This window comes from Callithrix jacchus, chromosome 1, assembly GCF_049354715.1.
Source record: "Callithrix jacchus isolate 240 chromosome 1, calJac240_pri, whole genome shotgun sequence".
Taxonomy (NCBI): Eukaryota; Metazoa; Chordata; class Mammalia; order Primates; family Cebidae; genus Callithrix; species Callithrix jacchus.
In genome coordinates, this window is record NC_133502.1 from 182,194,713 (window position 1) to 182,216,075 (window position 21,363).

Consider the following 21,363-nt stretch of genomic DNA (forward strand, 5'->3'; position numbering starts at 1 on the left):
GAGGTGAAATCCAGACTCTGGGGGGGGGTGGGCTCAGTGCTGCAAAAGGATCTAGCATGCTGAGGGATCTAGCAGGCTGAAGGATCTACTTACTGTGTTGAGGGAATGTGGCATGTGAGGGATCTGGCATGTTGAAGGAATGTAGCATGTGAGGGATCTAGCATGCTAAAGGATTTAGCATGTTGAGGGATCTAGTGTGCTGAGGGATCTACTTACTGTGTTGAGGGAATGTAGTGGGTGAGGGATCTGGCGTGTTGAGGGAACGTAGCGTGTGAGGGGTTTCGCATGCTTAAGGATCTAGCATGTTGAGGGATCTAGTGTGCTGAAGGATCTAGCATGCTGAAGGATCTAATGTGTTGAGGGATCTAGCACGCTGAAGGATCTAGAGTGTTGAGGGATCTAGCATGTCAGGGAATCTAGCATGTTGGGGGATCCAACGTGTTGGAGGATCTAGCATGCTGGAGGATCAGGCGTGTTTGAGGATCTGGCATGCTGAGGGATCTAGTGTGTTGGAGGATCTAGCGTGTTGAGGGATCTAGCATGTTGGAGGATCTGGCATGTTGAGGGATCTGGCATGTTGGAGGATCTGGCATGTTGAGGGATCTGGCATGTTGGAGAATCCAGCATGCTGGAGGATCCGGCATGCTGGGGGATCCGGTGTGCTGGGGGATCCAGCATGTTGGGGGATCTGGCGTGTTGGGGGATCTGGAGTGTTGGAGGATCTGGTGTGTTGGATGATCTAGCATGTTAAGGGATCTAGCATATTGAGGGATCTAGTGTGTTGGAAGATCTAGCATGTTGAGGGATGCGGCGTGTTGGAGGATCCAGCATGTTGGAGGATCCAGCCTGTTGAAGGATCTGGCATGTTGGAGGATCTAGCATGTTGGAGAATCTGGCATGTTGGGGAATCTGGCATGTTGAGGGATCTGGCGTGTTGGAGGATCTAGCATGTTGAAGGATCTGGCATGTTGGAGGATCTGGCATGTTGAGGGATCTAACATGTTGGAGGATCTGGCATGTTGAGGGATCAGGCATGTGGGAGGATCCAGCATGTTGGTGAATCTGGCATGTTGAGGGATCTAGCATGTTGGAGAATCTGGCATATTGAGGGATCTAGCATGTTGGAGAATCTGGCATATTGAGGGATCTAGCATGTTGGAGGGTCTGGCATGTTGAGGGATCTAGTGTGTTGGAGAATCTGGCATGTTGAGGGATCTAGCATGTTGGAGGATCTGGCATGTTGAGGGATTTAACTTGTTGGAGGATCTGGCATGTTGAGGGATCTGGCATGTTGAGGGATCTAGCTTATTGGAGAATCTGGCATGTTGAGGGATCTAGCGTGTTGACAGATCTAGCATGTTGCTGATCCACTCATTGTGCAGATGGGTGTCTGTGCCCCCCAGAGAGGGGGACTTGCCCAGGGTCAACTGACACATCTGCTGCAGAGTGAGACACAGGCTAGGTACCCTGAATGGCTGTGGGCACCAAGTTGTTGGTAGAGGGGATAGGAGAAGGGAAAAGGACTGGGTTTCTGGGTACTGAGCTCAGCAGCTTCTCCCAGAAACCCCCAGACCTCTCCTGCTCCAAATACCACATGGTCTGAAATATTTATGCACATCCCTAAAGAAGCCTATGGTTCAGGCCGATCTCTCTGGCAGGCCCTGCAACTGTTGGCATTGGTGATTTCAACACAGCAGAGAAAGTTGCTCAAAAAGTAGAATGCTCAGCAATCTCCCAAGGACCTAGGAAATTCCATGACCTGGGGCTTCTGCCCATGCCATCCTGTATTGCCCCACTGGAGTTCCTGAACTGTAAGTCTAAACAGGTTGCTGCCTCACTCAAACACCCTGCATGGCTCCCCATGTCTCCTAATAATAAGCACAGGATCCTGTGCCAAGCACCATTACCTCTGTGCCAGGAGGGCATGGCACCCTTCACCAATGTCTCCTTTCATTGTTTGGACAGCCCAGGCAAGGTTTATTATTACACCTATTTTACAGACAAGAACAGAGAGCCAAGGAGCCTGGCACAGGGAGAGAAAAGCACAGGGTCAAATGGTCAGGGGTGAGGGCTCCAGGGTGAACATGGTGTGCCACTTCAAATCGAATGTCTCTCCTTTTCCCTCTGTCCCCTACCTCAGCTTGCCTGTAGGGACAGAGTAAACTCGCCATCTTCCCTGCATCAGACCTAAGCTCCATGAAGGCAAGAGCCTGGCTTCCCACTGCAGTTCTCCGGCCACCATGGGGTGGCACAGTTCATGCACACAGTAGGGCTGCATTGGCACTGATTTCAATGCAGTGGGGGCCACTGGGCACACTTGCACTGCAGGCCCTGAGTGAGCTGGAGTCTTGTCCCCATGGCCTCCACCCTCACCTGCCTGGTCCCCATTGTTTCCTGGGGGAGGCGGGAATAGCAGCACATTGCTGCAGGCCAGGCCAGGGCTCCGGACCGCCAGGAGAAGGCAGATGAGATGCATCAAGAACTTTCTGGGCTGTGGTTTCCTGATCCCCCAGCCATGAATCAGGAAATGTGGGGTGGGAGGGTGGGGCTTGAGAACCCTGGGCAAGTCCCAGCTCAGCTGCCGACAAAGCTGGCATTTTCTCTCTCTTAAAAATAACAATGTGCAGAAGCTGGGTTCTTAAAACCCTTTCTGCTGCTTTTCTTTTTTTTTAACTTCCTCTTCCAAGAACTGACTGTAGCTCCTGGTCCCAGTTCAGGGCCTGGAAGGCAGATAGGATGGAGGGCCAGGCCAGGACTTGCTGGAACCACCAGAACTCTTCTTTATTAAACACATAACTAAGCCCTGTGCCAGGCTGGGGGCTCCCCAGTGCTTCAACGAACCCCATAGGCATGGCCAGCACGGGCGCTATGAGCATCCTCATGCAAAGATGAGGAAACTGAGGCATGAAGAAGGAGGAAGCACGGCCTGGATGCGATTCCAGGCCTCTACCCTCCAGAGTGGCCCAGCACCTCGAGTTCATGTTCAGTAAAACTCGTAGATGCTCAGTAAGGCCCTTTCTGACTCAGCCTCACAGAGAGGAGCAGACAGAATCTGCTCAGCAGGAACATGCCTGGAGTCCCTAGAGAGGCCTGAGAACTAGCAGACACATGGAAGGCACCCCAGACCCCAGCCAGCAGTGCGGCCAGTAAACTCTGCCCCCAGCCAAGAAATCCAGCCCTTACCAAGGTCTCCTCTGCCTGAGGGGCTGCTGGGTGTCCAGAGGCCCAGAGAACAGCATTCTCAGTCAGGACATGGAACACAAGGGGCCAGGTTGAGAAAGAAACCTGGATACTCCCATTGCCTTTTGTGAAGGAAGCTTCCTGGGATACTGAGAAAGGCACCAGCTCTGAAGTCACTGGCTCTGTCCCCTGCGTTGGCAGAAAGGCTTTCTCCTTGGGCTCCTCAGCAGGCAGGCAGGCTCTGGACAGGGTAGGGCCCAGCGACTGGGACATCCTGGTCTATCTTCCAAGGTCCAAGCCTAGCCCACCCCACTCATGAATGGCTGCCTCCCTTCTGGGTCTACCTTGCCCTGCCATGACCACCCTCTGCCAAGCGGCTGGCCTACTAGGGCTGGGGCAGCCTCTTCTGTGGTGGCAGGTGCCTGCCATCCCCTGGCACTGGGCCCCTGCCTCCCAATTCTCTCCATCCTGGGACCACCACAGCAGGCTTGGTATTTATGTACGCCAGGAACCAGGTGCTGTTCTGGATGCCGGAGACACCTAGGCCCAGCCTCAGGGCCCTGCCCGCCTGGGTGTCTGGGGAGGGGGCAGTAACTGCGGCTGAAATGACACCCACATTGCTCCTGTTGGGGCCACGCACACACCAGCTCGTCCTGCCCCCTCCTCCTGGCTTGTCTCCCTGCAGGGGACCCTGCCAAGCTGTTTCCACAGCTGGTGTGAGCTCTCCACAGCAGAGGTCATCTAGTCCTCCCCGTGCCGCCCTAGGGGCCTGTCCCTCAAACTTGCACTAGCATCCCCTGAATGCACTGAAACCTGACTGCGGGCTCCACCCTGCGGCTTCGGACTCAGATGTGTGGAGAAGATGCCTTTCTCCCCAGTGCCTGGGGAATGCCGATGTTGCGGGCGCAGGAGCACATGGGAGAACCACAGTCCTGAAGGGTGGCCCGAAGCAAGTCTGGCTCCTCTGAGTGGGTCCAACCTGACCCTCACCTCATCCTGTCTGTGTGAGGACAGGGACCGCTCTGAGGATGAGCCCACTGTCCTCAGGGACCATCCCTTGGCCCAGGATACCCCTGGCACCCCTGGTATTGCCCTCTCCCTTCCAGGTGACTGACTCCTGGCTCTTTAAGACAGGCCTCGCCTCCTCCAGGAAGCCTGCATGGATGCCCACTGCTCCCAGCCTGGCCCACCTGCTTCATTTTCCTTGTTTTTCTGGAGCTGCTCCCTTGGCCAGGACACTGTGACCTTAAGTCCAGCTCCATGAGGGTGGGCTCTTGGCCTCACCTTGATGCATGGGCCTGGTAAACAACAGGTGCTTCATAAATGCCTGTGAGTTGAATCACTGGCGGAGGTGGAGCTCCTTGGAGCCAAGCACCCTGAGAGGGGCAAGGTGCTTGCCCCTGCAGGACTTCTTATGTAAGGGAGTCACGACTGCCACTCCAGGGAGCGGCGATGTACCCCCCTCTGCCGTCTCGGACGCCCTGGGAAAGTCAACCTGGACTCGGAATTGAGCTCACTCCTGGGCAGTCTGAGAGGGAGACCAAGGGTGTGTCTAGCAGCCACTAATGTCCACCCCACTGGTCAGGCGGATGGGCAGCCTGGAGGCATAGACGAGTGCCTTCCCTCTTCCATGAAGACACCCACGATGGCTGTGCTGAGGGCCTCACAGAAGAAGGGTGAAGGGGGCTGGGCATGGGGCTGTAATCGTGGCACTTTGCGGGGCTGAGGCAGGTAGATCACCTGAGGTCAGGAGTTCAAGACCAACCTGGCCAACATGGTGAAACCCCCATCTCTACTAAAAAAAAAATTAGCTGGGTGTGGTGGCTCATGCCTATAATCTCAGCTACTCAGGAGGCTGAGGCAGGAGAATTGAGTGACCCCTGGCTGCACACTCAAATTACCTCAGGCAGTTACGTCTGCCCCAGACCCGGCAGCATCCCAGGCACTGACAGGACAAGCTCCGGGGTGGCCCAGGAATCAATACTTGCTTAGCTTTATGGGTGCAGCCCAGGCCGAGGCCCTCTGAGTTAGGACAGGGAGTGTGAGTGCTGTGCGCCTGCGCGGTGCAGGTCACCAGGAAGCAGAGCCGCCCCTCGTGGGTCTTTACAGGGACCTGGGTCATGCTGGGACCTGATGAAGGTTTTCCCCATGTTGAGGTGCCCATTTTGCAGATGAGCGAACAGCAGGGAAGTGATTTGCCAAGGAAACGCAGCCAGCAGGAGGCGGACTCCCCCATCTCGGCATCTCTTCTCGCTCAGCCAACCAAGCAAGGTGACGCCTGGAGTCGGCTGTTTCCTCCTGTATCTCATCTCCAGCAATTCCGCCCATTTAGTTTCCTGAGTAGCTCCAGAGTTCAGAATCTGTCCACTGCCATCCATGCCCTCTGCCACCCCCTGCCTAGCCACCGTCACTGCCTCCTCTGCCAGCTGCGGTCACGCCCCTGCTCCCAGGCTCTTGCCTTTGTGCCCCTGCTCCAGCCAGCCTGTGCTTATGCCTGTTGGTGCCCCCTCTCCCTCCCAGGCCCGAACGCCTCTGACACTGTGTCCACATGTGCCCAGGAGGCAGAAAGACTTGGGCAGGAATCCATACTCTCCTGATGAGCATCAGAGCAAACATGGCTTCAGTCTTGTCTCTAAAACAGGAGAATTATGACAATCTCCAGCCTTCCTCCCTCCTGCCTCCCTCCTCTCTGATGCTGAGAGCCAGCTGTGTGCCAAGCACAGTGCACTGCTGGGACCAGGGTCCCTGCCTCATCCTGGCCTAGGGAGATGGGCTGTTGGCAGGCTGGATGTGCACCCCAGCCCCGGACCTCAGACACCACCCATGGGCTGGCAGTGCTGGTGGCTTTGATGGTGCCTCACTGACCTCTCCTTGGAATTTCCCTTCTAAGACTGGGCTGTGAGCTCCAGTGTAGGCCTATCTCAGCCACAGCCACTCCCCCTCTGCCACCCCGAGATCCATGGGACGGCACAGGCTCCCAGTGAGAGGAGATGACAGAAGTGGCCCATGTGGGACAGGCTCTGGGCCTGCAGGGACATTTCTGTGACTGTGCCAACTGGTAGGACCTCAACGATGTTTGAACAAAACAAGAGCAGCTTGTGCAGACCGCTCTGTGGTTTGGCGTCTCATCCCAGCAGCCACAAACCGAACTGCGGTTTGGATTCCCACACCAGCAGCCATATCCAGAGCTGCACCCTTGAACAGCGGCAAGGTTATCTTTGCAGTTCATTTCTATCCCCTATGACGTCCCCATTAGTCCATCCAAGGAATCTCTGGAACACAGACCCTGATCTAGTCCCCAAACACCTGATGTCCTGGGTCCTCCAAGGTTGCCCCTGATTTAGACTTCTGACACTGCCCCAATGCCCTTTAGACTTGTCTGGTAAATGTTGTTCCTCTGGCCTCCCAGCCACCACCGTAGCATTTTCTTGCATCGGGGCCTTTGCTAGTGCCAGTCCCAGGACCTCGAACTCCCCTCCAGCTCTGTGTACTGAGATTCCTGGCCATCTGTCCCCATGCTCATTGAGCAAGCCCTTCCTGATTCCCACCCCTGGAGATGGCTCTCTCTTCTGGGCTCTAGTAGCATCCATTGCCTGCACCACATGGTTGGCATTTATAGTATATATCAACCATTCAGCAACAAATATTCCTTGAGCTCTTACTGCATCCTGGGCCCAGCTCTGGGTCCCTGACTTTGTGGAGTTTTGAGTCTTGCCGGGGGACATGAATGTGCACTGGTGATTGCAGGGGTATAGGGAGGGAGAATGGGGAGTGCTAACAGGGGCAGCAGCCAGGAGAGGTGGCTCTGAGTGAGTGGCTCAGATGCTGAGACCTGAGGATGAGTAGTGAGAAGATGGGAAAGTGCCCCCCATGTAGGAAATGGCACGTGCAAAGGCCCAGAGGCAGGCGGAGCGAGGCAGGACCTGGAGAAGCTCATCCTGCTTGGCGCGTAAGCGCAGGAAGAAACAAGAAGGGCAAGGTCAGCAGAGACCCGGTGGGCAGCAGGGCGGCAGTGCCTAAGCCAGCCTTCCTGGAGCCGTGTCCCTGTCTCCCCTGCCACAGCCCGGTGCTCCTTCCTCTCTGAAACTCTTTCCAGGCCAGTCTTCCCCACATCTGAATGTCACCGAGCTGCCTGGGGAGCGGGGCTGCGTTTGTTTTGTTTTCGTTTTTGAGACAAAGTCTCCTTCTGTTGCCCAGGCTGGAGTGCAGTGGTGCGATTTCGGCTCATTGCAACCTCCACCTCCCAGGTTCAAGTGATTCTCCTGCCTCAGCCTCCAGAATAGTTGTGACTACAGGTGCGTGCCACCGTGCCTGGCTAAGTTTTGTAGTTTTAGGAGGACAGGGTTTTGCCGTGTTGGCCAGGCTGTCGAACTTCTGACCCCAAGCGATGCTCCCACCTCAGCCTTCCAAAGCGCTGGGATTCTAGGCATGAGCCACCGCATCTGGCCAGGACTGTGCATTTCTAACAAGCACCTGGTGCTGCTGGTGCCCAACCTCAGACAACGCTTTGAGGACAAGGGGCCACAGCCCTTGGCTTCTGGGGCATCGTGCACTCCCCGATTTCCCCTCCCCGCTTGGCTGGCTCCTCCTCCTCTCCTGACCTCTAAGTGTGAAGGGGCCCAGGGTCAGGCCTCAGGCTCACCTTTCTTCCCCATATCCACCCTTCCCACAGTGGCTTCCCCCTACTTTACAGCTTCCAGGCCATGTATCAAAAATATCCCCCGCCCCATGGTTGTTCTCTGTCCCCTTAACCTGCTTGTTTGTGCCTTTACCCCATACTTGACATATTATACGTTCATTTACTGTCTGTTTCTTCCCTCTGGAATTTGAGTTGCTGAGGAAGGGGGCTCGGTCTCTTTATTCTGGTGCCTGGAATGGTGTCCTGGGCCCATGGTGGGTACCTGGTGACTCTCAGCTGAATGAGGGGTGAACGCGTCCAGGGTAAGGCTCAGAAGGGGGCTGGCCAGGAGAGTAATTGGACCAGTTTTGCTTTCGAGAGTGGCTCTGTGGCTGCAAGTGCAAGGCGGGCATGGCAGGGTGGGCGTGGAGGCAGAGTGGGAGGAAACCATTCAGAGGCTGTCATGGTCATCAGGCGAGAGGAGGTGGTGGGCTGGGGAGAAAGGGGTGGGAGGATGAGTGGGAGGGAGCACTAACAGCGCTCGGTGGTGGTTTGATGGGGAACAGGGAGAAGTCCTGGGGAACCAGAGGCTGAGTTTGCCACGCTCCTGTCTAGGAGCAGGTGGTGGAGGCCACTTGAATCCAGAATGTATATCACCTTGGCTAAGTTTCTTGATCCCTCCATGTTTAGGTTTGATAAAATGGAGATGACAGTAGAAGTCACCCCATAGTTGGTGTGTGTGGGGTGACTCTTACGAAAAGCAGCATTAACCAGAGTTTCAGCCAAGATGGGGTTACAGGCTTGCCTTCTCGCCTGAAGGTGACATCAGGTGACAAAGGAAAGCACCCCTCAAGCCATGGGGGAGAGACAAGGAGGGCCCTGCGGTGACCCCAGCTCCCTCCAGCTATGTGCAGGGAGCACAGGTGCAGCCTGCTGGTCTCCCTGAGTTGTGGAAAGAGCTGACAGCCCAAGGAGGCCAAAGTGGACAGAGGTCACAGGACACAGACTGAGGAGGCGTGTGCTGTCTTGCAGGGACCACATAGCCATGGGGCTCTGCAGATGGTCCCCCATGAGTAGCTGGCTAAACAGTGACTCAAATGTGAGCAAAACTACCTGAGGCCAGAGAAAGAACCAGTTGATAGGATTCCAGGGAATAATATCTGAAGCTCTTACAGGTCCAGAAATAGTTTCTCTTCCCACCTATCAGGAAAAGCTTCTCATTCATGAAGCGCTGAGTAAAAGCACTCAGGAGGGTTTGGACTAACAGCTGCTCTAGTCTTGCCTAACACAGCTTAAAAGCAAGGCCTGTAAGGATCAAACTGTTTCCCAATAACTGAGCTGCATCCCAGAACAGGCCTCACAGATAAGTATTGCAACATGACAGTGAGGTGGAACTCACAACGTCTGGCATCCAGTAAAAAGTTACCCAGCATGGGAAGAAGCAGAAAAATACAAACCATAATGAATGGAAAATCGACTCACTGGAACTAACCCGGAAGTGGCACAGGTGATGGAATTAGGAGACAGGAGCATTAAACTAGTTATTAACTGTAGCTCATACATTCAAAATGCCACAGGAAGGCTTGAGTACATCAGGCAGAGACACAGGAGATATGAAGAAGAACCAGCTAAACTTCTAGAGATGAAAACACAACAATGCCTCAGGTGAAAACGCAGTGGATGGAATTAACCTCGGACTAGATACTGCAGAAGAAAAGATCAGTGAACTTGCAGAGGGCAACCGCGACCATCCAAAATGAAGCAGAGAGAAAAGCATCAACAAACAAAAGCACAAGCAGAATGGCAATGGGGCGGCGATCTTTAAGCCGTCTAATAGAGGTGTAACTGGAGTCTCCAAAGAAGTTGGGGCTGGTGCAAAAAACAATCAGAAGAAATATTGGCTGAAACGATTTCTAAATTGGATGATATTATAAACCCACAGGCCCATAAAGCTCAACAAAACACAAACACAAGAAACAGGAAGAAAATAACGCCATGGAACATTACAGTCAAATTGCTTAAAACCAGCACTGAAGAGAGAAATCCAAACACAGAGAAAAGGGCCGCATGACCTACAGGCCCCGCTACCCGCCGAAGGTGAGGACGACGGCAGACTCCTTGCTGGAGACGGTGAAGTGGTGCCTTCCGAGTGCTAAAAAAAAGAAAGGCCATCAACCTGGAATGTGCGATCTTCAAACTTCCAAAATGAAAGGGAGATAAAGAGCAGCATTTCCACCGTCTCCTCTTCCTGACTAGTCCAAGGGGAAGGGCCCGCAGTGCAGCTCCTGAGACACACAGGTCTGGACCTGCCACTGTGGATTCTGACTTTCTCACTGGGTTTGGGTCCCAACCTGAGCCACAGTGACAACATCTAAGTGGCCAGTCTGGGGCTCCCTGCTGGGCCTTCAACCCCACAAAATCCAGCTTTGAGGCCACCCCAGAAGCCAGGTGGGGACTGGGTGAAGCCAGGCTTATCTTGTAAGAGGCGGGATGGAGGAGACAGCATCTCCTAAGAGGCTCTCCCCCTGGAGACCCCAGTCCCTTCAGAGCAGGCAGGGGATGGAACAAGGCACAGGGTGGGGTGCAAGGCACGTTCTGCATGGCAACCCTGGACCTTATGCATCCTTACCCATCACCATGGGAGTGTGAAAATGAGAGGAGTGCATACGTGTGTGTGTGTGTGTGTGTGTGTGTGTATTACAAAAAACAACAAACCAAAAAATATATAATGTCTATTTTAGCTGTTCACAAGGTTACAGGCAGTTTCCATGGCTACAGCTGTGTGCTGCTTGTGCTGAGGTGAGGAGGTGGGGCTCTCAACCCAACAATTGGGGCACTTGGACAATTTCTGCCCAGGAGCCAGGCACCCACTGCTGGCAGAAAGGAGGGAGCGAGGGATCAAGGGAGGGAGGGAGGCAGGGAGCGGGGGTACTGCTCTCCCAGGACTGTCATGTCCGTGGTGAATTAGAATCACGCACTCGTGCTCCTCAGCACACTGCAGTTTCAGCTGAGTTTTTGGGTCTGTATCTCCCCAGAGAGCATCCTGAGAGCTAGAGACAGAAGTCCTCATCTTATTTCACAGGTGGGGCACTGGGGACAAGGACTCAAGGCACCAGCAAACAGGTGGCAAATGAACACCTGGGCTGCTGGTTCATGTGCCTGATTCCCAGGGCTCCTTTCAGTGGCCCCTCCCAGGCTGCTCAGAACAGAGGTACCCTGAGATCCCTGCCGGTCAGGGAGAGCCTAGGGCAGATGGAGGGGAAGGGTGCCAGCCTGCCACTGTTGGATGCAGGCAGTGGCCCCCCAGGGTCCTTCAGCCATCTCCCAGTGAGTGGTCCTCAAATCCCTGTCCTGGGGGCACCGTCTACCTGGCCTGAGCCCAACACCTTCAGCTGAGTCTCCCACCCTCCTCCTGACCCGATTGGGCTGCAGCCACTCTGGCCTTTAAATGCTTCACCTGTACAGAGCCCACCTCTGCCTCCTGGCCTTTGCACACACTGCTCCATTGACCTGGAACTGCCATCCAACCCTCACATGGTCACCTCAGGCTCCTGCTCAGTTCTCAGCTCAGACGTGACTTAGTCTGGGAAGCTTTCCTGCCCGCCCAGGCCTCCACTGGGCTCCCCATCCCAGCACACAGTGCTGCATCGGCCACAAAGGGAACCTGGGCCATGGGACCCCACTGCAAGCCTGACAGCAGCTGAAGCCTGTGTCTGTGTTTGCATCTGTGTGTGATTGTGAATGTGTGCCTATGTATGTGTGTCAATGTGTAAGGGGTGTGGCGTGTGTGCATGCGAGTGTTGAGTGTGTACATGTGTGCATCTGTGTATGCATGTGTCTGTGTACATGTATGTGAATGTGTGTCCGCATGTACCTGCATGCATGTGTGTGTATGCAAGTTGTGTCTATGTGTCTATGTGCATGTGTTACTGTGCATGTGTCTGTGCATGTGTTCATGTAAGTGTGTGCATGTGTGAGCATGTGCATGTGTCTGTGTGCTTGTGTGTGGTCTGTATGCATGTACAAGTGTGTTTTTGTCTGTGCGTGTGTGCATGTCATCTGTGTGCATATGTGTGTATGTGCATGAATACATGTCTGTGTACAAGTATGAGTGTGTGTGCATTTGTGTGGTCTGTGTGTATGCATGTGTGTGCTAGTGTGTCAGTGTGTATGTGCATACATAAGTGTGAGTGTGGTCTGTGTGCCTGTGTATGTCTGTTTGCATGTGTGTGGTGTTTGTGTACATATGTGTGCATGTGTGCATGTGTGTTGTCTGTGTGCATGTGTGTGAATGTGTTTCTGTACATGGGCATGGCCTGTGTGCATGTGCAAGTGTGAGTTTGTGTGTGCATGTGTGTGCATGTGCATTGTGTGCATGCATGTGGTCTGTGTGCATGAGTGAAGCCTGTGTCTGTGTTTGCATCTGTGTGTGATTGTGAATGTGTGCCTTTGTGTGTCAATGTGTAAGGGGTGTGGCGTGTGTGCATGCGAGTGTTGAGTGTGTACATGTGTGCATCTGTGTATGCATGTGTGTGTGAATATGGGCTGCGTGCATATGTGTATGTGTCTATGTGCATGTGTGGGTGTGGTCCGTGTGCAGGTATGTCTGCGTGCGAGTTTGTGTGTATCTATGTGCTTATGTGTGTGTGTGTGTAGTGCTGAGAGTGGAAGAAGAGCAGCATGCAGGGGCAAAGGTAGAGTCCAGCAGCCTGGCCAGTCCCAAAGAGACTGGCCCACATGGCAGCCAGGGCAGGGGCATATGCCACGGTGCCCCTGTTTCCCTGTGATGCCACCCACTCTCAGTTCAGTGGCACCCAGGGCACCGGGCACTTATGAGGGAAGCCCTAGATGGCCCCTGCAGCTGGGCCTCTAGATTCCTGCAGCTCATTTAAAGCTGGGCCCAGCTTGTTCCCTGGAGCTTTAGAGGGGGTCTGCAGTAGGATGGGGTGGGAGCGTGAATGAAACCAAAGGGTAAAAGGATGGGTGGAAGCCCAAGGACTCATGGGATTTGAGGAGAGGCTGGCTAAGCTCCTGGAATCACAGACTCCCAGAGTCTGAAAGCCACATTTTAGAGTCTTATAAAATCAGAACACGGAACCAATGGCTGCTCAGAATCTGAGACTCCTTTCCTCTTAGATTCGGAAGGGACTTTGGAAGACACCTGGTGTGATCGCATGCTCAGTGAACAGCTACGGATGCTCCCTATCCCTCTTCCCCTAGCAAATAACAATTCATCCAAGGCCGTTGACTCAACTCTCCCTTGGTGAGGGGTAGGGGGCCGCTTCATTGCCTTGAGCTCCTGGCTGAACTTTAGACATTTTGCTCCTTCCTGAGGTCACCCCAAGTTCTCTCCCAAGTGCCAGCTATGAGGACCCCCGGGAGGGCACTACCTGCCTGCAGGCTGTCTGGAAGCAGAGCCCCAGAGGGCAGCAGAGCGTGTGAGCTGATGACCTGTCACCCATCCCTCACTCATGCACTCCTCCCGGAGCCCTGACCACCACCCCATCCTGGGCACAGGGCTTACAAAGACCCACTGGGCTCCCTTCCTGAGCCTCTGAGCTCTCTGGGCAGGGCACACCTTTGGAGCCGACTCAGCAATTCTACGATAACTTATGCAGGTAACTCCGCTGCCCTGGGCAGTCTTTGACCAAGGCTTCAGCAAAGTCCCTGCCTGGAGCAATTTTTTAAGATTAATTTTCCTTTTTAAATAAATTGGGCTGAGCCATTTTTAAATGAGTGGAGGTATGCTGTTGAAAGGATCTGTCTTGCATTTGAGAGGGTTTTTTAGAAGAAACATCCTTCTTCCCTGAGGATGTTTTGCTGGATTTGAATGCTGTGAAGGAAGACCCTGATGGGAAAACAGACGCCATCTCTGTTTCTAATGATGGGGTGTCTTGGTCTGGAGGAACCACAGCCAAAGAAAACACCCAGCCATCTGACCACCATGGCATCAGGCTGATGAAAGCTGGGACCTGGCACTGGCCAGGAGGTCCTTCAGGCAGAGAGGGGAGTAGCTGGGAGGAACCTCAGGGAGGAAGGGGCTCTGAGGCTTCCAGAAACAGGCAGTAGCTGGCACACAGGAGTGCCACAGGGAGGACCAGCAGAGAAGCTGGGGACTGGCAAGGTCTCTCCTGGGCGGGGCTCTACAGGCCACACGGGGCTGGGTTCTATCCTCATCTGGGAATGGTTTTAAGCAGGGTTTGAACACTGCCACACAGGGAGCTTTGGCACTGCCACAGGGGCCACTTGGCAGGGCCTGTCTCCAGCCATGCCCAGAGACCCCCAGCATAACATCAAGTGCCATCTGCCACACTTCTACCTGAGCCCAGCATGTCCCAGGGGTGATGACAGAGAGTCCTCATCACCCTGCAAGTGGGAAAGAGCTGGGCCTGTTCCCATAGACCAGGAAACTAGGGCACCGAAAGGGTTAGTACTGTGCCTACGCTCACCAGATGGAAGAGTTCAAATCCAGGTGGGGTTGAGCTGTGGGGTCCCACGCTGTGACTGTTCAGAGCATCTGGCTGGTTCTGCGGACCTGCCCTCACCCCCGCCCCGTCCCCCCATGCCCTCCCTGCTCCTCTGTCCTCCTGCTTCCCTCCCCCAATGCTCCTCCCTCCCCCTTGGGCGCCTGGGCAGTGATGGGCGTTCCAAGGAAGAGAAGGGCCAGCAGTAAACAGGACAGCACAGCCCAGAGAGGACAAGAAAGACCACACGAGTGATCGCTGAAGACTCTGGGCTGGAAAACAGTTTTTTTTGAAATAGAGATCTGTTCAGTAATTAGAGGGAACTCTCATGTGGGAAGTTCCATGAACGCAAAATTAAAGTTGACTCTATTTTAATTTTGTAAATGGGTTCACACGGAGGCAGGAGGCTTCTGCATAATGAGTATTTAACCAAACAAACTCTAAACACAGGTAAACACCAGAAGCTCACAGTTGATAATGTTGCAGAGAAGCTGATATTTTTCTGGTAAAATATTGGACCTTTTTTCCTGTCTGCCTTTGAACCAGAATCGAATCATTATATCCCAGAATCAGCCCTCTTAAAGCAGTGGCTGGTTTTGAAACACACAGAGGCAAGACTTGTATTAGGGATTTCAGACCCTAAATGTGGTCCTCCTTCCAGCCAAGATTGCTGGGATCCGGGGGCGGAGGAGGGGCCAGCCCGGGAGGTGGGCCCAGGGAGAAAGGGCGCCTGGGCTGGGCAGGTGCTCGCCTTCGGATTGGGAAAATGAACATCTTTATTTTGTTTTAGCAAAGCTCCTTAATGTATCAAGTGAGACTGCATTTGCAAACGCCAACTGGAGGACTGGAAAACAGGATGTAAACATGACATTTCAAACACAAAGGTGAGGCCCTTGACAAATGCTACAGAGAAACCTCTGATGCTCCCAGGTGCCTCCTCTCCTACTGCTGCGGGTCCAGCACGTCCCCAGCACGTCCCACTTAAGCCAGCCTTTTCCGCCCATGCCTCAGATCACTCTTGGCAAAATAATCAGAGCTAACGCTAGGGGGATGCATTGGCAGGAACTGCAGAGGGTCTGCATGGCTGGTGAGCGGGATGGAGACCAGGGGATGGGAGTCGGGGGACAGCAGGTGGGAAAACCCACCCCAGCCATAATGCAGCTTGGAAAGTTAAAAGGCAATGAGATGATGGGGAAGAGGCCCAGCCTGTTCTCACCTATCCTCAAAGGGAGTAGAGGAAATCCAGGGGCATCTTTAGCAGGGCCACTGATCATTAGCCAAAGTTGACGGAGTAGTCCTCCCCACTCCCAGTGATGATGGGAGCCCCTGTCTATGCCACACCAGCTCCTTCCCTGCTCCACACTCATCTTTCCCAGCTTAGCTCAAGCCCCACCTCCAGGAAGTCTTCCCTGCCTGCTCCAGCCCAGAGTGTACATACATTCCTTTGAATCTGGGGCATCTGCTACCTTGCACCCATCTTCCAGACCATGGACAGCTGCTCTTATATTGCTCTTTTGCTTGCTTTCCTTCCTTCCTTCCTTCCTTCCTTCCTTCCTTCCTTCCTTCCTTCCTTCCTTCCTTCCTTTCCTTTCCTTTCCTTTCTTTCTTTCTTTCTTTCTTTTTGAGATGGAGTCTCACTCTGTCTTCCAGGCAGGAGTGCAGTGGTGTGATCTCGGCTCACTGTAACCTCCACCTCCCAGGTTCAAGCAGCTCTCATGCCTCAGCCTCCTGAGTAGCTGGGATTACAGGCACACACCACCATGCCCAGATAATTTTTTTGTTGCTTGTTTTTATTAGAGACAGGGTTTTGCTATGTTGGCCAGGCTGGTCTCGAACTCCTGATCTCAAGTGATCACCCACCTCGGCCTCCCAAAGTGCTGGGATTACAGATGTGAGCCACCACGCCCAGCCTATTTATTTCTATTCCCACTGCCCATCCCTCACCCAACTATGAAATCCTTCCCTGGGTGATCACTTCAGTGAACAAGTATATAGAATGAACACACACAGAAAACAAAACCTGCCCGTGACCTACATCCCTGTTTACTGATGAGTCCAGTTAAATCCATGACAGACCGGGGTGTCGACACACAGACATAACCAAGACCTGTTAAGTCAAAGGACGGGGGGACACACACAGACTGGTCCCCTGGGGGTGCCCGTGTGGCTGACACAGCAGAGCACTGGGGGGCAGGCCACACCCAGGAAACCGGGGACTTCTACTTGGTAAAAAAACAGCCAACCAACAACAGCTGAGTTGCCTGGTTTTTCTTACTGAAAGCATGTGCTTCTTTTATTCAAACACCCTTTAATAGATGTTCAAACTTAATATACGTTAGTTAAATATGTAAGGAGCATGAGGGAGACAGTCCCCCTTGCTTTATGCGAGTAGAATCTCTTTTCTGCCATGGTAGACGGTGAGTCTCAAACTCCACGAACACAGGAATCATCTGGGGGCAGGTTACAACAGGTCTGGGGGCCTGGGAACCTGCGTTTCTCACGGGTTCCCAGGGCTGCTGCTGCTGCTGGTCCTCAACCCCCATCTGGAGTAGCGTGATTTCAGATGCATGTCTATAAGTTAGTGCAGCCAAATACAGCAAATGCAAATGAGGATGATTACAAAAGAGAGGATGATTCTCCAGGGATCTGGGACCTGCCAGCAGGCCCGGCTCCCAGACAGGGCCAGCCTGTTGCACACAGAGACTGTGGACCTGCTCATGAGGAACAGAGGTGGAGGTGGCGATGGTTCTGTTTGTGAACACTGAGGTCAGGAGCTAAAGCCGCCCCACGGTGTGGGGTTTGCCTGCCTGCCAGGTGCAGTCTGAGGCCCGCTGGCCCTGACGCCACCTTACGGCAGAGCCAGGAAGTGAGCACAGGCCTGGGCTGCCTGGGGGGGACCTGGCCTGGAGGAGGTTTTTGCTAGGGCTCAGCCGGGCATGGGCTCTTCTCCCGGTCTGCTGGCTGGGAGGTAAGCTGACACATCCTGCGTGACAGATGTAATGATTGCTGTTTTATGAATGAAGAACCTGGGGCCCAGAGTGGCTGAGAAACCTCACGAGGGACACACAGCTTGGATAGAACACGGCTCTGCTCGGCTCCAGCAGCTGTGCTCTTGTCCAGTCAGCCATACCTCCACCCTCAGTAGCCAGGGAACGTGGTGGATGAGCTGGTGGCCCTGGGAGCCTGGATTGTTTGGGGTCCTCTGTCCCTGTCCTTGCCCGGCCTCCACCTGAGCCTCCCAGCTGCTGCCACCTTCTTCCACCTCTGCCACTTGGGAACACTGAGCACAAGGGCGGAGGTGATAGCTTGGTCTGGCAGGGACCCACTCCCACAGGCATGCCTACCTGAGGGCCGGGAGCACCCAGAGCACAGGCGCAACGCCCAGCCCAGTGGGATGCCGGCTCTGACACTGATGCTGAGCTCCTGCTGAAACAACGGTCCTCCCTGGCCCTGGGGCTGCATCCTCACTGCCTGCGGGCGGCCCATCCCAAGTGCCCAGCGCTGCCTGAGAGTGGTATAGGTGTGATATTGGCGCAGTCCTAGGCTGTCTCCCACCACCCCCACACAAACATCCAGCCCCCCACATGCCTGTCACCTGCCCTCTCCTTACCACCCTGGTCCAGGCCCCCACTGTTTCCCTTCTCCCCAGCCTCCTGTCTGCAGTGCCCCTCTCCAAGTCATTTCCCATGGTGTGGCCAGAGAGTGTCCCCTAAAGGCCAGAGCTGACCATGTCCCTCAGGCTCACAAGGCCTGGTTCCTGTGGACTGTGGCATAAAGCCTGACTACTGAGCAGGGCTTAGAAGCCTGGCCAAATTGGACCCCACCTGCCTCTCCAGCCCCTTCCTTCACTGATGAGGCCCCAGGGAAGGAGGCACAGTCTCCATTTCCCAGCCCAAGACCTTCTGGCCCAGGGTCCCATAACCAGAAAGCAGCAAAGCCGGGCCTCGAACTCTGCCTCCACCAGCTCACTTCACCCTATGGGCCACAGGAGTCCTTCCCCTCCGGAGCAGCCCCCAGCAAACGGGGCTGAGGCCAAGGGCTGCGGGAGGATTCTGCAGTGGAGGGAAGGAGCTGGCAAACACTGAAGCCTCAGAACTCTCAAATCCCCTCTGGAGCAAATCCAAAGGGAGAGACACTACAAGGAACACTGGCACCAAGTGTGGCAGCAGCGGCTGGGAAGCCCCCAGCCCCACCGTGAGCTCTGCAGGGTGGCCCAGGGACCACATGCTCTCAGGGTCGAAAAGCCTCTCACCCAGGCTCACAGTTGTCCCAGTGCCACATGTGCCAGCAGGGAAGGCAGAAGCACCCTCGGTTTTGCAGATGGGGGTGCCGAGTGATGTGCCTGTGGTCTGGCCTGGAACCCACTCTCCTTGCCACACAAATTGCCATTTTACTGACACATAGATCAGGACTTGCTACTCTGGAGAGGGAAGTGGGGCCAGGAGCTGAGTGGAGGACAGGACAAGGGCCTGGCTGCTACTCAGCCTCCCCTCCTGCCCTGAGACTTTAGAGTCAGAGATAATTGACAGAGATGTAATAAATCTCTCCCCTCCCGAGTGCTGTAATTATTTCTCCCTGGAGCTCGCTGCCATGAGGCTGCAGAGGCAGGACCACGTGGCAGGAGCCAGAGGTCTCACTGCAGGGGTGGGTCCCCATGCTGTGAAGCCTCACCCAGAACCAGCACCAGAAGAGTCAGGAATATAGAGTCAGCCCCTAAATATACAAAACTGGGGTGATCATGTGTGAGTAGGGAATAGTGTTGGCAGGGATCGGGGGCTTGGACTCAGGTCAGTCCGAAGATCTCACAACTACTCTGTGCTCCCTCAATACCATGGCAGGAAGGAAGGGGCTGCACTCCTGCCAGCCTCCGTACTCCATCCGGGACTTCGATGAACAGAGCTGCAATGGCTCAGAGGGGACATTAAATGATCCCCCCATAATTTTGTACATGGGAAACTGAGGATTAGAGAGGAAAGTGACTTGCCCAAGGTCACCCAGAAAGGTGGACAGAACTTGGCAGATGAGTCCTGACTTCTCCATCTGTGCCCACCTTTCCCCAGGCACCCTTGTTCATGTTTGCTGACGGAACTGGCACGACAGATGTGTGCTGGGGACTCCAGCCTCAAGGCTAGGAGGAGCTCTGTGGGGTTCCTTCCCTTACCTGCTGGAGAGGCGAGGCTGGAGACACTGCCTCTGTGTGCCAGCATTCTGAGCGGTGCTGGCACGTCCTGAGAATCCAGCAATGCACCCCAGAGCTCCCACTCCCTTCCCATGCACTGGGGCACAGAGGCTGGGAGAGCCTGTGGATCCTTCCCAGACCCCCATATCCTTCAGGAGCCATTTCCAAGCTTTCCAAGCGAGTCCAGACCAGCCAGCCCCATTGGAAACTCGGCTGACAGGGAAACCAAAACCCAGCCGGATCCAGGGTACAAAGTCTGCCCTGTGGGTCTTTTTCATAGCATCGTGCAGATACTCAACAAACTGCCAGCAAGTGCAAGACCGAATGAACAAAACCCCACATTTCCTGGGCCCCCGAGCCTTAGGGTGAGATTTTTTTCAAAAGCCGCCAGCACCTAAGCTGTTTAGGAAGCTTGCAGCCAGTGCACCAAGAGTTAAACGCAGTCCTTGCCCAGCCCAGGAAGTGCTGGTTCTCACCTGCTCAGGTGGGTGAGCCCTGGTCACCTCTACTCCACTCTCAATTCTATAAGGAGGGAGAAGGTGGGAAGATGGGCAAGGGTGCTTTTCCAGCAACCTGGAACTTTTTGGGGGTTGGCAGTTACTGCTCTCCCCAGAAGCCACGAAGAGCTGGGGCTGGCAGGGCTGAGGGAAATGTAGGGAGAAGGCTGGCAGGGTGGCCCGCTGGCTTGCCTGCGCTCCTACTTTCTGGGGAAGGTGCCAGGATGAATGCTGGGGCTCAGGCCTCAAGGATACTCCCCTTACCCTGCAGAAGGGTCCATGAATTTGGGCCTCGAGTTTCTTGTCTCAGAGCCATCAGGGCTGCTGCAGGACACACACTGGCAGGACCACTTGTGCCCAGGCAGCCCCTGGCAGTGGAAGGACAGGACATGAGTGGGGTGAGACAATGGAGCCCTGAGGACCCATGTCAAATATCTCTTGGGTTTTGGTGTTTAGAATCTGAGCCTTTCTGGCTGGGGAAACCCAGTGCAATCAGGTGCCCCCCAACATGTCACTGAAGCAGAGATTTCCAGCAGACATAGGTGTGAGGTGGTGCTGACAGAGGCTGGTGTTTGAGGCCAGCTCCACCACTTCCCCACTGTGTGACCTTGGGCAAGAGACCAAACTTCTCTGAGACTCAGTTTCTACATCTGTGAAATGGGGCCAATGCCCCTTTCTCGCAGGTGTTGGGTAAATGGGATGGGATGACAATGTGGCACCAGCCCTAGCAGAAGGCAAAGCTCAGCAAAAGAAAAATCTTAGCTCCTGGCAGAGAGAGAGTGGGGCCAGGTTTCCAGTGGGTTCTTCCAGGAAACTTTCCCTCCCCTCTGCCCCCCACCCCCAGGCCACTGTTCCGAGGGAAAGAAGCGCTGCTTCCTAAAGTGGGTCCCCCACCTCTCCCTTAGGCCCTTGTGCCCACCTGGGTCTCAGCTTCCTCCACAGGGGTGCGCTTTCAGGGTGGATGCCCTGGGATGGGTGACGCTAGCTGGGTCAGGGGAGCCGGTGCGAGGCAGCCGGGGCAGGCTGCCGTGGGCACTCCGGACGAGTGGACACCTAGCTGGAGCTTCCCAGCCTGCGTCTTCTGCCCCACATCCCGTGACCCGCGGCCCGCTCAGCCCTTACCTTGAACCATGGGAACGGCGCTGCCCCGGCCGCGAGGACTTGGGCGCACGTGACGGGGCGGGCGGGCGTCCGTCCCGGGCAGGACGCAGCTAGCGGCGTCCGCTCAAGCCCAGGCCACGGCGGTGACGCCTGGTGGGACTTGGGGGGACGAGGCGGGCGCCGAGGCCCGGGAGGCCCCCGGGGAGGCGACTGAGTGCCCGGGCGAGCGTCCCTGCCAGCTCCGCGCTGCGGCCGCGGCTCCGGACGCCCGGGCTGGCTCCCTGCGAGCGGCACGCGCGGTTCCAGCCCAGTCCCGAGCGCAGG

The 21,363-nt window shown here is 55.0% G+C and overlaps 1 protein-coding gene across 2 annotated transcripts in view; it reads right to left on the bottom strand.

The window, feature by feature from the left end:
* Positions 1–21,348, bottom strand: part of FAM163B (family with sequence similarity 163 member B) — a 32,232-nt gene extending 10,884 nt beyond the window's left edge. For both annotated transcript variants that reach the window (XM_009004988.6, XM_078331168.1), the window contains exon 1: positions 21,061–21,348. The gene's annotated coding sequence lies outside the window, so the exon portion shown is untranslated. The remainder of the gene's footprint in view (positions 1–21,060) is intronic.
* Between the last annotated feature and the right edge of the window lie 15 nt (positions 21,349–21,363).